At 41.8% G+C, this 19,182-nt stretch overlaps 1 long non-coding RNA gene across 1 annotated transcript in view; it reads right to left on the reverse strand.

Moving 5' to 3' along the window:
- The window catches only part of LOC106725717, a 53,295-nt gene that overhangs the window by 27,188 nt on the left and 6,925 nt on the right, over window positions 1–19,182 (reverse strand). Inside the window, exon 2 of the long non-coding RNA XR_001361640.1 lies at window positions 10,455–10,551. This is a non-coding gene — a long non-coding RNA (uncharacterized LOC106725717). The remainder of the gene's footprint in view (window positions 1–10,454; window positions 10,552–19,182) is intronic.

Raw genomic sequence — 19,182 nt, forward strand, 5'->3', positions numbered from 1 at the left:
GGCTTTTATTTTATTTTATTTTATTTTATTTTATTTTATTTTCTAAATATATTTTTATTGATTTCAGAGAGGAAGGGAGAGGGAGAGATAAAAACATCAATGATGAGAGAAAATCATTGATTGGCTGCACGCCCCCCACTGGGTATTGAGCCGGCAACCTGAGCATGTGCCTTTGACTGGCATCGATCCCCTGACCCTTCGGTCCATAGGCTAATGTTTTATCCACTGAGCCAAACCGGCCAGGCTTGTTTTGTTTGTTTGTTTTTTGTGGGTTTTTCTTTTTTTTGTAATCCTCACCTGAGGACATTTTTCCATTGATTTTGGGGGGTGGGGGGGGCGGAGGGAGAGTGGAAGAGAGAGGGAAAAACAGAGAGAAACACATGGATTGTATTCCTCCTGCACCAACCCCAACCAGGGCCCAGGCCTGCGAGGAGCCTGCAACCAAGGTACACGTGCCCTTGACCGGAATCGAACCTGGGACCCTTTGGTCCACAGGCCAATGCTCTATCCACTGAGCAAAACTGGTTAAGTCAAGGAGGTTTTTAAAATGTGAAACAGCCCAGCCGGCGTAGCTCAGTGGTTGAGCATTGACCTATGAACCAAGAGATCACAGTTTAATTCCCAGCGGGGGCACATCCCAAGGGTGGGGCGTGCAGGAGGCATCCAATCAATGATTCTCTCTCATCATTGATGTTTCCATCTTTCTATCCCTTTCCCTTCCTCTGTAAAATCAATAAAAATATATGTTAAAAAATAAAATGTGAAACAATGCCTTCTGAAATTTTTTGTTTTGGAAAATAGTTTCCCTTATTTTCATGAAATGTGTTATTTATGTTAACATGTAATGGAGTTATTATTTTAAATGAATTAATAAATATTTTTTTTAATTTCTCCACTTTAATTTCTAATGTGGAAAATAGTGGCTGATAAAATCCTCATATACAAGTTCTTTAGGGTCCTCAATATTTTTTAAGAGTACCAGTATAAAGATCCTGAGATCTAAAAGTTTGAGAATCACTGGTCTAGTTTTATAGGGTGACCAAATGAGACCCATTAAGATGCCAGAACGGACATTTCTATCCTAAAATTCTACTCATTACCTCAAGGATTAGTCAACTTCTAAAATCAGATAACCCCAAATTGTCTGTGAATGCAAACAGTTGTGTCACGTGTGGGTTAAGTAATACTTGCTGATAAATAATTTTGAATCTGCACACTTCTGGGCCTGACTTCATTGCTACTGGATCAAAATTCATGCCTGCACATAGAGGGTGATAATTGAATATCCCAACACAAATTAGGGGTTTGGAGGAAATATACTCTTTAATTGTGCGCCTTATCTATTCTGCGGTCACTTAAATATAACCCACTAACTACAGAGTTCTTAGTCTACTTAGACATGCAATTTAAAATCCATTATCCAGCAGTATAATTCGCAAAGACTGTATAAAGACTAGTTATGCAATAGTGACATCAGAAATATAGTCATAGTTTATGATGGGTCACTCAGCCTTCTCTTTAGTCTGTATAACCATGTTTTGCTGCCTGAAAGATTCCTAAGAAAGTTGCTACTGGTAAGTGCTGACTGAAATGAAATGTCTTAATTTTTTTCCTTTGCAGGAAATTGGGTCTTATCAAATCACTTCCTGATATAGTGGTTAAAAACATAAACTTGGGCCCTAACCAGTTTGGCTCAGTGGATAGAGCGTCGGCCTGTGGACTCAAGGGTCCCAGGTTCGATTCTGGTCAAGGGCATGTACCTTGGTTGCGGGCACATCCCCAATAGGGAATGTGCAGGAGGCAGCTTATCAATGTTTCTGACTCTCTATCCCTTTCCATTCCTCTCTGTAAAAAATCAATAAAATATATATTTTTTAAAAAACACATAAACTTGGCAGGTAGACAGACTGCACTCCAATCTCATCACAGATACTTTGCAGCTATGTGACCTCCTTAAATCTCAGTTTATCAGTAAAATAGAGACACGAATGTCTTTACTCAATGGATTAAATGACAATTAAATTAAGTGATGGATAAAAAGCAATTAACTCAGTTCTAGATCCATACTAAGCATCTGATCAATATTAGCTACTATTTCAAATACTTTTATTGGCCTCCACTATACTATTGAGCTAGTACTAAATAGAAGTGAGAGAAACCAAAGGCCTTCTTGTTATCATTTTTCCTCTCTCCTTAGGAAATGCAGAGACTGACAACACTAAGAACTATAGAAAGGGGAAAATAGGCGCTCTTCTGTCTGTCCTCTAAAAGCAAAGGACAGCCTGGCCGGCCTGGCGCAGTGGTTGAGCATCAACCTATGAACCAGGAGGTCAGGGTTCAATTCCTGGTCAGGGCACATGCCCGGGTTGCAGGCTCGATCCCCAGTGTGGGGCGTGCAGGATGCAGCCAATCAATGATTCTCTCTCATCATTGATGTTTCTATATCTCTCTCCCTCTTCCTTTCTCTCTGAAATCAATAAAACTATATTTAAAAAATAAAGCAAAGGAAAGCCAGAGATGAGGATTAAGACAAGCCATGTCTTTTGTAGCCCCATTTCATCAATCCTAACATTTATTTCACATTATAACACTGCTGCAATTAGATATGTCTTACAATTGATGGCATCACAATAAAACAGGCAGGGTTTTTTCTTTCTTTTTTTAAAAAAAATATAGTATATTTCTTTATTGATTTCAAAGAGGAAGAGAGAAGGAGAGAGAGATAGAAACATCAATGATGAGAGAGAATCACTGATCGGTTGCCTTCTGCACGCCCCCTACCGGGGATCAAGCCTCCAACCCCAGGCATATGCCCTTGGCCGGAATCGAACCCTGGACCCCCCAGTCCGCAGGCTGACACTCTATCCACTGAGCCAAGCCGACTAGGGCTCTTTCTTTCTTAATGCTAAATAAAATAATATAAAATATTACTATTCATGGCATCTTAGAGTCAATGAAATACAGCAATTCAGCTTTCTACTAAAAAATATTAACAGCATCCAAATAACCCCCCAAGGTGCACCCTTATCACTGTACTTATGACACTGTCTTGTGATCTGTTCCCACAGCCCTCAGCCCTAACACAATTATCATCTGACACAAAGACGTCACTTATATTGGTTGAATGACTGCGTGCATGGGCTTGATCTCACCTTAATCACCCCTCATACTGTGAGTCTCTGAAAGTGTAGACAAAGGAAGTCTATTTCTCTTTTTCTCAGAATCTAACAGTCTCTAATTACACAGTGTCGCTCATACTTGCTTCATACACGTGAATCGCATTTACCCAACTCTGTAGTGTAAGCATCCCAAGGACTGCCTGAGTGGTTTAAATGCTTTACCTGTAGTGCTGGTGCCATGGCGCATACTTTCTGATCAGCTGCCTAAAGTTTTTTTTTTTATACTATGTAAGGAGACGCAGCCATATTCCTGCCAGGCTGATTTCCCTAGAATCTTGGGGAGGGGGTTGTTTGAATTCTTTGGGCTACTCTAACGATTCAGATCACCTGAGAGCCTCTTCCTCCACCGCTATGGATTGTTAATAAGACCTTTTGTCTGTAGATCAAGATTGTCAAACCTAGAATGAAAGAATTACAAACTATAGGATCAAGGGTCTCTGGCATAGCTGATGCTGTCAGTGTACCTACCAGTCTCAGCTCCGGGGTCTATCTCCCAACTTCTGTTTGCTTTGTTTCGAATGAAGCTGTTTTGTCAGTATTTGCAGAAATTCATAATTACCCTGGGACCATAGCCATTGATGGCTGGTGCCTGAATACGAAAGCCCAGCTCCTTTGCCTTAAGACTAGAAAAACCCTGAGGTGTAATCTATGCTCCAGGGCTCCTCCACAGGATCAGGCCAAAGCCAAGACTTCACAGGATTACACTCATGCTTAGCTCCCATCTCTCTTCCCTAACCTACTTTCCCTATACCAGTGGTCGGCAAACTGCGGCTCGCGAGCCACATGCGGCTCTTTGGCCCCTTGAGTGTGGCCATGAAGTTTCAATCGCACTGTACGTGCGCGCCCACATGTGGTATTTTGTGGAAGAGCCACACTCAAGGGGCCGCAGTTTGCCAACCACTGCCCTATACCCTTTTTAAGGGTGTCAATGAGGCAATTAGGATCTGGATTTGATAGTCTGGTTTTAGCATAAAAAGAGTGGGGGGGAAAGTCTTATGTTCCATGATTTAAATGTTTAAAGCAGTGATTCCCAAAGTGGGCGCTACCGCCCCCCGGTGGGCGCTGCAGCGATCCAGGGGGGCGGTGATGGCCACAGGTGCATTTGGGGGCGATGAGTAACTGCTATTAAAATTTTAAAAAAATTAATTTCCAGGGGCTGAGTAATATTTTTTCTGGAAAGGGGGCGGTAGGCCAAATAAGTTTGGGAACCACTGGTTTAAAGCATAATACATCCTTGTCTTCATCCTGAGTGTGTGTTCTTGATGAACAATAAAAACCATCAACAAAACCAGACCCAGAGAGTCTGTCTGCCCTGTCACTTAGAACACACCTTCCCTGAGTAGGACGATAGGAATAGGAAACAAGAGGGCAGCAAACAGTAAGAACTGACCAAACAGCATTTCACAATCAGTTCTATTTTATTTACAAGTGATATTCATCTAATTATATTTTTCACAATGTTGGGCTTTTTTTTTTACTGAGCATCTTAGTGGCTTTTTGGAACTAAATCCAAGAAAGTTGATTAATTCCCTGATGTTGTGCAACAGACAGTCCCTATTTTTGCTAAAATGCAAAAATAGAAATGTGTCTTCTAACAGGCTCCAATTCCTCTCTCATTGCATCTGGAATCTCAAAAAACAAATCTCAGGATTCATTCTAAAGAATGGAAGTTACACAAGATTATACACTTTGGCAGGCAGTCTCACAAATTTGTTTCTGAATTTCTTTAAAGCTCTTAGGTGTGGTAAATGGGAGTGTAGATAGTGAAAATAACATAGGCCTTGAAGTGAGACAACTAGGACTGAATTCTTGTTCTCCTCTTTTTATGGCCTTCAGCAAGCTGTTTAACCTTCCTGACCTTGTTTCATTTCTTCAATAAGACTGTTGTAAAGAAAAGACATGAGATAATATGTATTTGGTGGAGCAACTGTTTGAGAGGTTGATCTGTATCTTGCTCTGGCTGCTATAGGTATTTTTGTCTTCCCATCCAAGGAAAGTAGCCAACTTTACCTCAGGGAGTATTTAGTAGCTTTAATGTTGCAGGGCCAAAATTAAAAAGTTTCCTGACACTAAAAACACAACCTTTGGTCTAGTTTTGGAGGTGATACAGCTGGATTGTCCCAAGTGGCAGTAGACACCAAAGGTTAGGAGTAGCAAAAGTCAACCAATACCAAAGAGAAGACTATTTGGAGAGTATTTCCTCATGTTTTGAGAAATGTATTTATGGGTTTCAAGAATCAGGAACATGTGTTCTACTCCCACACAGTAGTTGGCTCAGGGCCTCTGATGATGATGGCAAACTCATCACTGTGTTGCATCGCAGGGGCAAGATGGGTAGCCACTAGACTTCAAGGTCCCTAATCTACATCCCTGGCCCAAGCTTTGGTCAGAAGTAGTGCAATCACCTACCCACAAGAACAGTACCACCCGTAGACACGGGCCAGACAAGCTCCCACTCTGGGTTCCATACTTTAGAGCAGCGGTTCTCAACCTGTGGGTCACGAACAATGAAAATACATCCTGCATATCAGATATTTACATTAGGATTCATAACAGTAGCAAAATTACAGTTATGAAGTAGCAACGAAAATAATTTTATGGTTGGGGGTCACCACAACATGAGGAACTGTATTAAAGGGTCGCGGCATTAGGAAGGTTGAGAACCACTGCTTTAGAGAGTATTCTATCTATTAAAAAATCCAGTCCCGCCCTGCTGGCGTGGCTCAGTGGTTGAGTGTCAACCTATGAACCAAGAGGTCCCAGTTCTATTCCTGGTCAGGGCACTTGCCCAGGGTTGCCCAGGTTGCAGGCTCGCAGGGGCGTGCAGGAGGCAGATGACCAATGATTCTCTCTCATCATTGATGTCTCTATCTCTCTCTCCCTCTCCTTTCCTCTCTGAAGTCAATAAAAATATTTTTTTTTTAAAGCCAATCCCTTGGGCTCTGTACGTGAGACCAAATCTGTTTCAGAGATCACAGCCTTGGAGGTCTAGATCCTTCACCATCTATATATGACTTCCTGCTTTTCATAGTAGTTTTGTTTTGTTTATTGGTTGTGCCCACATTTAACATCATTTCTGCCATCCTAGATGAAGTCCCAGAGTTATAAATCCCACTTACCAGCATCACCAGGTATTTGCACAGCAGATACACCCTTTGATCTCTGGGTCTCTGGGACAGAAAGGGGTACTCCTCACTTTGACCCTTCAGAACACTTTATTCAGGAAAGAATTATAGAAAGAGCAAGTCCATCTCAAAGCAACCTCCTTTCTTGGCAGCTGAGGACTGAAGGGTACTGTTTCAAAGCCTTCAGGTCTCCATGTACCTCTGTGTTCCTCAGCTCCTGCCATCTCTAGAGAATACACCTATTCTCAGAGGACTAAAACCATAGTCTCCACCCTGTTATGCTGTAATCGCAATCATGGCTAGAATTTTATTAGTCTGAATTGGACCTTCTTTGTGTGTTCCCTAGCTTAAAGATTTAGCTACATGGAAACTCTACTACAGCAGGTCCGCTAGTCCGTGTCATTTTCTTATAACATTACTGAGATGCCATAGGAATTTAACTCCTGTTTATATGAATTAGCCTATGATAAAATTAGTTTCAATATATTTTGCCACAGTTCCAAGATCCGTTGCCACTGTTAAGTGAGGACTTTACAACCAAACTCAGTAAGCTCCTAATTTGTACACTGGCACTTCCTTGTAGGCAAGAACTGTGCCATTGGGTTCTGTGTCCCCAGCACTTAGTACCATCCCTGGTATGTGGTATTGTCCAGTGAAATCTCTCTTGGAGACAGGCTCTGTCAAGAATTGTAATGGGTCTGAGTTTTACCCTACATGCAAGTTAACAAGTTAGCCTATTACAGTTTCATGGATGCTGGTAGAAGACATGAAACATCTGCGGCAGAAACCAAAACAGTTTATTAATCACAGCAACAGTAGTAGCTAGGGTATCTGCATTTTTTTAAAAAGATAGTTCCCCAAGACCTACTTTCCACAGGGCAATGTGAATAAGGCCAGTTAACTCCTGTACATGAAGGACTCTGAGCTCAGGGAATCTTTTTTTTTTTCTTTGCAAAATGTTATAGTTTTATTTAATGCAAATAAAACTTTCTCATGAGCCGTCTACTCATTTTCTTCACTGTGCAGCCTGGCATTAGGATTGGTGACTTATGGGATCAGGGCTGCTCTTCCCACAGTGGCTTTGCAGTAGTTGGAGGAAAGGTTATGAAGAATCTCAACCCAGTAAAACTTGTTGCACATCAACAGCACTTCCAGCTTTTTGATGTTGTAGACTAGAAACTTCTAGAAGCCACTAGGCAGCGCATGCCCCATTTTCTTGTTGCTGCCTTGATTAATGTTGAGCATCAGGATCTGGCACTTGAGTCTTCTCTGTACCCTGTTGTCGATGCCTCTGGATTTCTGTCAGTTACGCTTAATTTTGACATATCAGTCTGATTAGTGCCAGATGAACTTCTTGATCTTCTTTTTGACCATCTTGTGCTTCATGAGGGGTCTGAGAGCAGTCATGATGCTAGTTTGGAGATGGATACCACCTCCCATGGATTCTTTTAATGGCTTTATTGAGGTATAATTAGCATGCAATAAACTGGACATATGCACAATGTACACTGATAACTTTTTTATTGTTGACACTATTATAATGTCCTCCCTTCCTCCCTTTGTCCCCTGAATCTTTTATAATGAGCAATCAGCATGCCTTCCCTTTCCTCCAGAGGGACACGCGATCACTGTCAGGCATCCTTGCAAAGGCAGTCTGGAATAAAGGGCAGCCAGCGCCTCACGTGCAAGAAGACATGCAGAAATGTGAGTGGCCGTGGAGAAACGTGTCAACAGGTGGCTGAAGTGAGTCAGAGGTGCCAGCAGTCTGAAGTTCACGTGTCCCTGCCCACCCCCACCGCAGAAGCCTTGAAGGACAAGCAGTTTTCTCAGTGTTACACAGCATACAGCTCCTTCCAGCATCTACTTGTTTGGTGGTCCAATGCCCCCTGCCTTGAAAGCCCTCTCCCTACTTTTCCTTCTGGATCAGATTCAAATTTCAACGCTCCCGTAGAGCATTCCCTGACCAGCCCAACGCACAGTGACTTCTTCTTCTCCGGCATTACAGAGTGATTATGATCTATGTCAGTCATATTGGCACTTAGTAGGAAGTAACAATAATCACCACATCAACAACATCTGACATTTGTGTATCGTTTTACCTTTTGCAAAGTGTTTGTACACAAACTATTTCCTTTGACTATCAAGCATAGCAATCTGTGAGACACGCGAAGGAAAATGTGAGAAAAAGCAGACATTTAGAAACTTTCCCAAGGTCACCTAGTTAATAAACAGGTCATCGGGTTTAGAATTAGCTCCCAGACCACAATGGCTGCATTATGCCACTTCTTGTTACTGTTTCAACTCCCATGTGGATTTATGTCATGCGGAGTTGAGTCAGAGAGACTTGATTGTTACTTTTTGATCAAAGATTAGGGGACAAAAGAGTCACAGCAGATTCTAGTGGTTAAGAGTTTAGTGTCAGACAAACCTGCGTGGAGAGATTTCTTGGGTTCACCAAAATACAGGCTGTCTCTTCTTCTGGAACACGAAGCTAAGCTACATGTCCGAGGTTCCCTTGCATCTAGGTGGAACCATGACACTGCGTGCTAGCCAATGGAATGTGGGCATAAGTGGTGTCACTACTTTCAGGTCTGGCCAGTCTTCTACATGCTAGTCAGTCTTCCATGCTCTATTTCCATCACTCAAGGTTGGTTGATGGTGGGGAGATCTTGAAGCTACAACATGTTCAAGCTACAAGATGGAAGGGGCCTGTGCACATGCGTCAGTGCTTAGAGCTGAGCGGCCCAAGAGAGCCACCCGATGAGGACCAGCCACACGTCACTTTGCTCCAGCAAGAAACAAATTTCATTGTGTTACATCACTGTGATTTGGGGATTGAGAAACCAGTTGCCCCACTCTCAGACACTTGAGATTAAATCCCAGCTCTGCATTTCACCAGTCTGGTGTGACCTTCCTCACTCATTTGTAAGGTGAAATAATAATCATTCCTATCTCACAGGATGCTGGTGAGAATTAAATGAGATAACATATGCAAAGGATTTTCACAGTGTCTGGCACATAGTATAAATGCTATTTAATCAGTAAATATTAGCTATTCATGTTATTATGTCTAACACATTTTCTGCTGGTTCCAAACTGAATTTGAAATTTCTGTTTTCCAACTTGTGTTGGAAGAGAAAATCTCATTCTGATGACCTTATGACAATGAGTATGGCTCAGGGTTAATCAGGGTTAGCGTCTCTGCACGTAGGCCTAGTTTTCTGGGTGCCCTGCCAATCCATCCTTTCCCGCCCCAATGGATTTTTAATTTTCAATGATAAATAAAAAGGGGTGAAAAAATAGGAAAACTATAAAGCTATTTCCAGAAAAAAAAATCTACCAAAATCTCCTGAAACTCTCTGAATATACTGGGATTATGTATATTAAGTAAAGATTACATTTCAGAATGCTTAGTCTGAATGTTCACCATGAATTTACCACTTGTGTGGTTGGGTCATTTTGAATCAGACAATTAGATCTTTCAAGTGAAAAAATATCTGTATTGGAGGCAATAATAATGTGTCAAAGTAGGTTCATCAATTGCAAGAAATGTACCTCTATGATGCAGGATGTTGATTATTGGGAAAGCTATATATGCGGCAAGACAGGGTGTCTATAGGAACTCTCTGTACTTTCCGCTTAATTTTGCTATGAACCTAAAACTGCTCTAAAAAATAAAGTCCATTAAAAATTCTATTCACCGCTACTGAATTGCACAGCAATTCAGGTCTAATGGGATCATTATGTTATTAAAAAGAGATTAAGATAGTTTTGTCTTTAAATGATGGACACAGTGTATTCCCAATACATTTTTCCCTCTGGTTGGTGGCAACATAAACTGGAAGTACAAATTGAGCCACCTCTCTGACTTCTGGGAAGCTGATGCCAGGACACAAAAGGCCTGTCATGGCTGATTGCATGTTATGACTTGTTAATGTGTCCAGCCCACCCACCCTTGCAATGGTTCAGGGAATTAAAAAAGGAAGCATAAGGTATGCAGCAAGAACATTTCTCACATGAGCAGATTAGGAAAATAAAGAGCATTTCTTTGAAAAGCTTACTTGATAGCCCAGATTTAAATATACACCATAAGAATAAAGAATATTTTTCACTCCAGCTTTGTGTCAGTTATCCTGCTGCCTGCACTCACCTTGTCTACTGAACAAGTAAACCCGTCAGCCTGGATTCAAATTCCAGCTTGATGCCTTGGCCAGGTTACTTAACTTCTCAGATATTTGCTTTCTTACCTGGAAAACAGGATTAACTGATGGTAAGCACTTAGGAATTGTTTTGTCCTTTTGCTGTTGTTAAAATAAGATTAAAAACCAAATTTTGATACAAATTTGCAATAAAGAAAGCACACCACTTTAAAAACTCCTGAAGGATTAATCACAAGTCTGGTAAGAGGAGATTTTTAATACAAATAATCCAGTTATTAGTTTCTCCAACCTCTTGCTAACCCCTTTACCCTTCTAACACAAAAATTACACACAGCTTTGGAATATGGAATATTTTATCAAAATATAGTAGTGTACCATAGTAAGTATAATTTTAGAATTGCTTGCATTTTTCCTAATTATTTACTATTAAACAGCCTAAGAAAAGATTCATAAATACATGAATTAAAAAATCATTTCTATTTTCATTTTAAAACTGATTAATCACAGTCAATTTTAAGAAAAGCTTTCAGTGAAATTATATAAAATACCCTGAAGGTATCCTATATAATAAAAGGGTAATATGCAAATTGACCCTAACAGCGGAACAACCAGAATGACCACTCGACCAGTCACTATGAGGCACACTGACCACCTCTCAGTCCCTTCCCCCGGCCATCAGGCTCCGATTGCCCAATGGCGAACAGGAAACCGGGGTGGGTGGTGGCAGAGGACAGGGCTGGCTACGGGCAGCCAGGGAAGATGGCCCTGATCGCAGGCCAGACCTAGGGACTGTACCTGTGCACTAATTTTGTGCACCGGGCCTCTAATAAATTATATAAATGCCCAAGAGGTGTGGCCTGCTCCGGGTTAATCTGTGTTCCACAAAGCACAGTGGGTCAGTTCTGGACCTAAGGAATGTTTGCTCTGAAAAGTTGGTCCTCTCTACCTTCAATGAGAATTTACCTGAGACAAGTTAAAATCAGACCAGTCACCAAGGTGTAGGTCAGGAATCAGAATTTTTTACTTTGATGCATTCTACCTTCACTATTAAAAAATAATAACAACTAAAAAAAAAATTGAAAAAAATTTTAAATCAATGCAAGGTGCAGCAGACACTCATGCTCTACTTCATTATCTCCCATACTCTGCCCAGCTTATGGGCAGGTAATTGGAGCCATGTGACAACTGGTCAATGGGCTTGGAAGGGAACTGATGTGTATAACTTCCAAGCTGAGGCAAGAAAAAAAGCCAGTTCATGATTCTCTAGATTTTTTTCTTTTTCCTCTTGAGCAGCCTCATGGGTCCTTGAGTGACAATATGGAGTAAAACCCACTGCCTATCTGCCTGGAACAGTGTGCAAGTGGAAAACCAATTCTTGTGTGGTAAGCCACTGAGATTTGGGGGTTGTCTGTCACAACTTAATTTAATTTGTCCTTGTTCACAACATGTTCCCTAAATGCAACCCTCCTCATGCTTTTGTACACACTGTTTATAAACCTAAAAGGTTTTTGCACCTTACCCATCAATCCACTCCTATTTCAAGATCCAACCCCGACACCTTCTTCTGTGTAATGAAGGGCAGCATGGCATACAGAGGAAAGAGTATGGGTTTCAGAATTTGCAAGGCTCAGGTTCAAAAGTGGTTCCATCTCTTACAAGCTAAGCAACTCTGAGAAAACTAACCTTTCTCTGCTCTAATTTCCTCACTATACAGTGAGGAAAATAACTGCATAGAGTGGCTGTGAGATTAAATATCATGGGTTATGTAAATTGCTGATCATAGTGTTTGGCACATAGCAAAAATACAGGCTGTGTTATTATCCCCAGCTCACCATCACCCCAGCTAAATCCAGATGCATTTTCCTCTGGGTTCCCATAGCAGCTCTATCTTAGCACTTACTGTCTTCCATTATATTTTTTGCATCCATGTCTATATCCCCCATTAATCTATTAATAACTAGAAGCCAGTGGCATTGCCTGATTTTATTTTGCAGTTCTGGTCCCAGCACCTAGAGCACTGTTTGGCAATAGTAATTGCTCCACAAATGTTTGTTAAGTGAATTCATCTTGATGTGCCCAGTACAGTCAGTCTTCCATAAACTGTTTATTGATTGGATGAATAGAGCAATGAACAAATCAATTCATGAAAAATGATTATATCTTTCCTTTCCCCATAAGTAAATGAGCTTTATAGAAGGGAACCCATTTTAACCTCCTTCTTATAGATTCCACCTCATTCCTGCTGCTGCTGCAGCTGCTTTCTTCTCTCATGGCAGACTGGCTACCTATTCATCAATATTCATGTTCTCTTCCTTATCATACCCCCTGGAAAACATTTATCAATCCCCTTGCAACTAGGAAGGGCTTTGCAACTAGTTCTCACCAATCGGAAGTAAGCAGAAATGATGTACCTACCTCCAAACGTAACCCGTAAGATAGCTGCTTTGAGGTCCTCCCTCACCCTTTGTCTCTTCGATTGAATACAGAGGAACCAGTGGAGGATTCTAGGCCCAAGAAGATGCTGGAGCCATCAGATGGAAAATGCTTGGAACCTGAGTCCCTGAATGACTGTGTGGAGTACACTTTCACTCACCTCACCCCAACCAATCAAATTGGACTATGATATTAATAAGAATTAATTAATCCCATTAGGCTTCGGGGCTGTTGATTGCATTCAAAGCCTTATATTTACCCATCCAGGGCTGGGATAAAAAGCACTTAGGCAGCTTGGAACATCCCAGTCATCTATCACCCAATCTATAAGGGCTTAGAAGGACCAGATCCTCTTGTTAGTGACCACTGGTTCCTTGTCGCCCACCCTTTTTTGACACAGATCTAACCTGGGACTCCAGTGCTGCCCACAGGAGAAATAAGGAGTTGCAGTTCCTTATGCCCATGAGATGCCCTTTCTGGTCATAGGCATTGCTTTCTGAGCCCGAGTTCCAATATTGTTTGTAAAGCTCAATCTTGTTTTTGAAGGTTTTAGCTTAATATCCCAGGAGCTCCTAGCAATGAGACTTTGCTTTGCTTTTGCTGGATCCTGCACCAGAGCCATGCCTCCTCCTCCAAAGGCCATTCCACGTTCATTAACCATGGTAACCGTGGTAAGCCAGCTTTCTGCCTGTGCAGAGTCTTGAGTCTTGCCTGCCTGCTTCATACCCTGCTTCCCCCTGTCATGTTGGGAGACTACCTTAATGCCCCAGTTGGCAGACCAGGCATTTGCTTCAATTATTCCCGTTTCACCTGCAGTTCACTGAGGCCCCTTTGCCCTGCTGAGCTGCCAGAGCCTTTACTTTCAGCTGGGCCCATGCCCTACCTTTCACCACTTGGGATGGGTGAGTCTGGAGTGGATTATCCTGACCTTCCTCTCCAGCCTAGACGAAGTAGTGGGGCCTCACAGAAGAGTTCTGAGACTGCACAGTTCAGAAATTATCGGGGTGTTTTTTCATTGGCATTTAATAATGTGGTGAATGCTTCTTATTGTGATACCTGTGTTCTAATTGTAGAGTTTCACAAATATTAGTGATTTTAGGGCAGTGGTTCTCAACTGTGGCTGCACATTAGAATCACCTGGGAATCTTTTTAAAATCCTGATTTCGCCAGACCGGTTTGGCTCAGTGGATAGAGCGTCGGCCTGCGGACTAAAGGTCCCAGGTTCGATTCTGGTCAAGGGCATGTACCTTGGTTGCGGGCACATCCCCAGTAGGAGGTGTGCAGGAGGCAGCTGGTCGATGTTTCTCTCTCATCGATGTTTCTAACTCTCTATCCCTCTCCCTTCCTCTCTGTAAAAAAATCAATAAAATATATTTTTTTAAAAATCCCGATTTCTGGGCCTCGTCCTCCGGAAATTCTGTTTCTTTGTTACTAATGTTGTGGCCCCACCTCATAACAAAGAAACAGAATTTCCGGAGGATGAGGCCCAGAAATCAGGATTTAAAAAAGATTTCCAGGTGATTCTAATGTGCAGCCAAGGTTGAGAACCATTGTTTTAGGGCCTTATGTTTTTATGGGATATGGATATGCTACACTTACTATATGCTTGCATGCATACGTTATTTTATACTAAATCAAGGCCTACTGGACTCTCAGCTTAGCATTTGATGATTAATATGCAAGGTTACAAAAGTCTCAGCCAGCTGTCCTATTGCTCAGTCACCACGTATGCAAGCGTTTAAAGTGTCTTCCTTCTTTAATCTCACTTTTGCCCTACAGTCCTTCTTACTGTGCCTTGTTCTCATCAGCTGGCCTGTGCCTTTCCTGCCCAGCTAAATAGGCCTAGTCATTTCTAAATAATGACTTCTATTATCGAGCTTAAGGAAGTTAAAAAATAAAATCAAGCCTGCTGCTTGTAGGCACAACGTGCAAATTGTCAGTCCTCAGGAAAGCAGCTGCCAGAAGTAGTCTGTCCCATACTCCTGGCAGCAACAATGTCAATAAAAGCCTCACCCCACAGATGTCCTGGAAACACCCAGTTTCCATCCTGGAAGGGCAGAGCAGTGCATTTGCTCTCCAACTTTACTATCTGCACTAGGATGTTTGCAGAATTCTGTAAAGATGGCTAACATGGAGGGTTAATATGTGTCGGACACTGTGCTGCACATAGTATGTGCTTGTTTACTCACCGCAGCATTTCCACAAGGTGGGTACTAGTGCATAAGAACCACTGGGACCTTGTTAAACTGCAGATTTACCTGAGCAGGTTGTGGTTGGGGTGAGACTGCATTTTTAAAAATATGTATTTTTATTAATTTCAGAGATAAAGGAAGAGGGAGAGAGAGATAGAAACATCAATGATGAGAGACAATCGTTGATTTGCTGCATCCTTCACGACTCTCACTGGGGATGGAGCCCGCAACCCAGGCATGTGCTCTTGACCGGAATCGAACCTGGGACCCTTTAGTCCGCAGACTGACACTCTATCCCAGTGATGGAGAAACTATGACACGCGTGTCAGAGGTAACACGTGAACTCATTTTTTTGGTTGATTTTTCTTTGTTAAATGGCATTTAAATATATAAAATAAATATCAAAAATATAAGTCTTTGTTTTACTATGGTTGCAAATATCAAAAAATTTCTATATGTGACACGGCACCAGAGTTAAGTTAGGGTTTTTCAAAATGCTGACACGCCGAGCTCAAAAGGTTCGCCATCACTGCTCTATCCATTGAGCCAAACCAGGTAGGGCAAGACTCTGCATTTTAAATAAACAACCAAATGATGCCAATGCTGGTCTGCAGACAGTACTTTAGGTAGCAAGTGTTTAAACCACAAGAACACTTACTGTTCACTCAGTGAGAACATTGGAGGTAGGCGGTTCCAGGATTGATTCAGCAGCTCTACAATGCCCTTCAGGACATAGACTCTCTCTTTTTCTAAGGTGCCATCATCAATAAGCTGACTTTTTGATCTTAGGTTATTTCCTCGTGCCCACAAAATGGCCATTGCTGCTCCGATTGTCACATCCGCATGTGGCTAGAAACACAATTCATTCCCTTAGACTGGATGCATTGCCAGTTCAGAAAATGTTAGCAAAGAAGACATGGGTGGGGATGGACATGGGAAAAGTGGAGAGTAAAAATCGATGGATTGGCATTAAACAGTATCTCCCATAGCTAAGAAGCAGTATAGCCAGGATTCAAACCCACCTGTGTCCAAAGCTATCCTATTTTTTATCTGTTGAATTAACTGAGGTGACCTGGAGTCGTCTCAGAAGGTAAGCCTAGAATGTGATTGTTCTAAACATGTTCAAGTTTGATGACTTGCACCATGGCAGCATGAAGAATGAATGTGCTATAAAAATAGGAAAAAAATAAAGCCTGGAGGTGAAGAGCTAAATAAGCACTGTGTGGTTACAAAGAATCTGCTCAGCAGAGAATGTTCTTCTATGGGCCAGATCATGTTCAGTTGGATTAAACATACACATAAAAAATCCCTTAAAATGATTTATCTTGACTCTATGCTCACCAGGAAAATTTCCAATTCTTCATTTGATCTACCAAGTAATCAGACACCAGGAAGGGTGGAGAGCTTCCCTAAGGAATCTATGCAAGTTTATTGTTTCTTTGAGAGTCCGTAGTTCCCATTGGACATAAATACTTGAACAGAGAGAAGAGTTCAGAGACATGCCCATGTCAAATTGAAACTTTTTGTGCAATAGGAGTGGAACGACAAATCACTGTAAGAGGAATAAACTGTTTAAAAGATGTTGGGAAACTGGCTCCCCATCTGGGAGAAAATTTTAAGTAAAGCTTCAAAAAGAAAATGAGATAGTTTACATTAATTAGCCTAGTATCTCAGGGAACACATAAGAGGGTGTTCACTAGAACACTGTTTATGGTGCTGGGGAGTTGGAGGTAAACGGGGTGGCTATTACTGAGAGAGCAAATAGGTTGGATGTAATGGATCACACTAGGGGTCCAGTGCATGAATTCATGCATCTTGAAAGGAACTGTGGGCCACGAGGCTGGGGTGAGCACAGAGTCAGGTCTCCGCCCATCCTCCGTGCCCCTGCCTGGCCCCTCCCTCCGTGGTCCCGTCTGCCTGCAGCCCCACTCCCGCCACCACCACTCCCACACGCTGACAGCCCCAGCCCCACTCGCACTTGCTGAAGGCGTGGAGCCATTGGTTGCAAGTGGTGGCTGCTGCCCCGATTACCCCTTAGGAGCAGGGGGAGGTGGAGAAGCCTCCTGACAGCGCCAAGTGATCACGGCCGGCGCCAGCGCCGGCAGCAGGAGCAAGCGGCAGCTCCGGCACAAGCAGTGGGTGCGAGTGCCGGGCGGGACCGTGGCACACAGGAGCAAAGAATTTTCAGTAACCACCAGAAGCTTTCCCTGATGACAGTGACTGGCGCCCCACCTTGGTCTGGCACCCCTGCTCACCTGCTCCACCATCCTGCCACAGCTGACACCAGCCATATTCCACGCGCACCCCCTGGTGGTCAGCGCACCTCATAGCGACCAGTTGTTCGGTGTTCCACCATTCAGTCTATTTGCATATTAGCCTTTTATTATATAGGATGAGAACAGATCTTCCAAACATAGTACTAGTGACAAAAGATATAGAATGCAATAATATTCATGTAAACCATTTGCACAATGCATTCAAATAATGAGATGCACATTAAATATGTTAAGTTATCTATGGAGATATGGAATAGGAATAGAATATGATGAGCAAAAGGGATGGATGGACGGATGGATGCACCTATAATTAGGAAAGAGGAATCTTGGTGGGACCAATAATGGTAACATGCCAGTAACTGAAGAATGCCATTAACTCAACCTTCTGCACCGAAGATCCAAATAAATAAATTAGCACATGCAGGCAAGCATATCTACAGATATGTTTATCTATCTATCTATCTATCTATCTATCTATCTACATAGGTATAATTTTTTTAAGTTAAAAATGAATACACGAAGATTCTTATTTGCTCATTAGTTTTCTTGTGATTTCTAGTAGATGTGCTAACAAAAGTGAGTCTCAGGGCCTGCTAAGCTGAGTCAGAGCCCAGGCCTGAAGACTCACCAAAGCCAGCTCCCCCGATTAATCCACCTTCCTAGCCCACAACCAGTGTGTCTCTAACTACAACCATAAATCTTGGAGATTTTAATTAAAGTTGAATATCATCTTTCTGCCTAGTTACTAGTAGAATGCATTCTTCCTTTCCTTCAGACAGAAAGTTGTGCATGTTCATTTCTATTTCTCTTCAGTTACTATTTTTTTTGCCTATTTAAGTTCTTCAGTTAATGGAAAGAGTTAAACTTTAATATCTCCTCATAGGCACTAATAGTTTTCATATTATCACTGCTAATACTACTGTAATTTTCTTGGTCAATGTAGTTTTTTTGGTATGAAGATAGATATCCTTTTTTTATGTTTCAGGAATGATTCCTGATATTTCAGGGATAACATTTAAGGTGAAGACACTATAAATAGAAAACTAGCTCACTGAATTGTAAACTGGCATGAAATGGAAAGGGGGCGTGTGGAATGGACTGTACCCTTAAGTGGAAGAGAATGTTTGCACAGGAGGCCAACTGTTGTTTTCAATTAACCTTGATGCTAGGATTTAACCCTTTGCTCCCAAGGACATTAAATAGGTTATATTTGTAACCAATTGGAATCAAAGGGTTACAGGGGGCTGGAGGGGAATTATGAAAATTCTTAAGTCACACTTGAATTTATAAATTCTATAATGTGCTAAGTAACATGTCAAGACAAATTCTTTTTGGCTTGGCTATTTATAATGGTAAGTTGTAAGGTGTATAACCAATATATTAAGGAAAACAGCTGCACAAGTGAAGAAAACTGTTAAAATACCTCCTTGACATAAAAATCCAAATGAATATGCATGTACTTTCATAATAAACAATAGAGACATAGAACATCTAAAAATGTAAATACCTGCATGCTGTACTTTTTATAGCTCCAGTCCAGCTCTAAAGTCACATTATGACTTTGTGGCTTTATGCTTTCCACTTCTTAAAATGCCATTTATATGCGTGCAGGTGTAGCTCACTGCTGCCTGAATGACTGGTGTTCCAGTTTGCCTCGAGGCTAGTCTGTCTGGGAATGAACTTTGCAGATGCCAGATACTCCAGGCTCTTATTTCAGATAAGACGGAGGACCCAAAGGTAAGACCATAACAAATTCCAATTCCCTCTGGACAAAAGTCTGTGAACAGAGTCACTTCAGTTCTAGAAATAAGAAGTGG

Source organism: Myotis brandtii, unplaced genomic scaffold (genome assembly GCF_000412655.1).
Source record: "Myotis brandtii unplaced genomic scaffold, ASM41265v1 scaffold182, whole genome shotgun sequence".
NCBI classification, from domain to species: domain Eukaryota; kingdom Metazoa; phylum Chordata; class Mammalia; order Chiroptera; family Vespertilionidae; genus Myotis; species Myotis brandtii.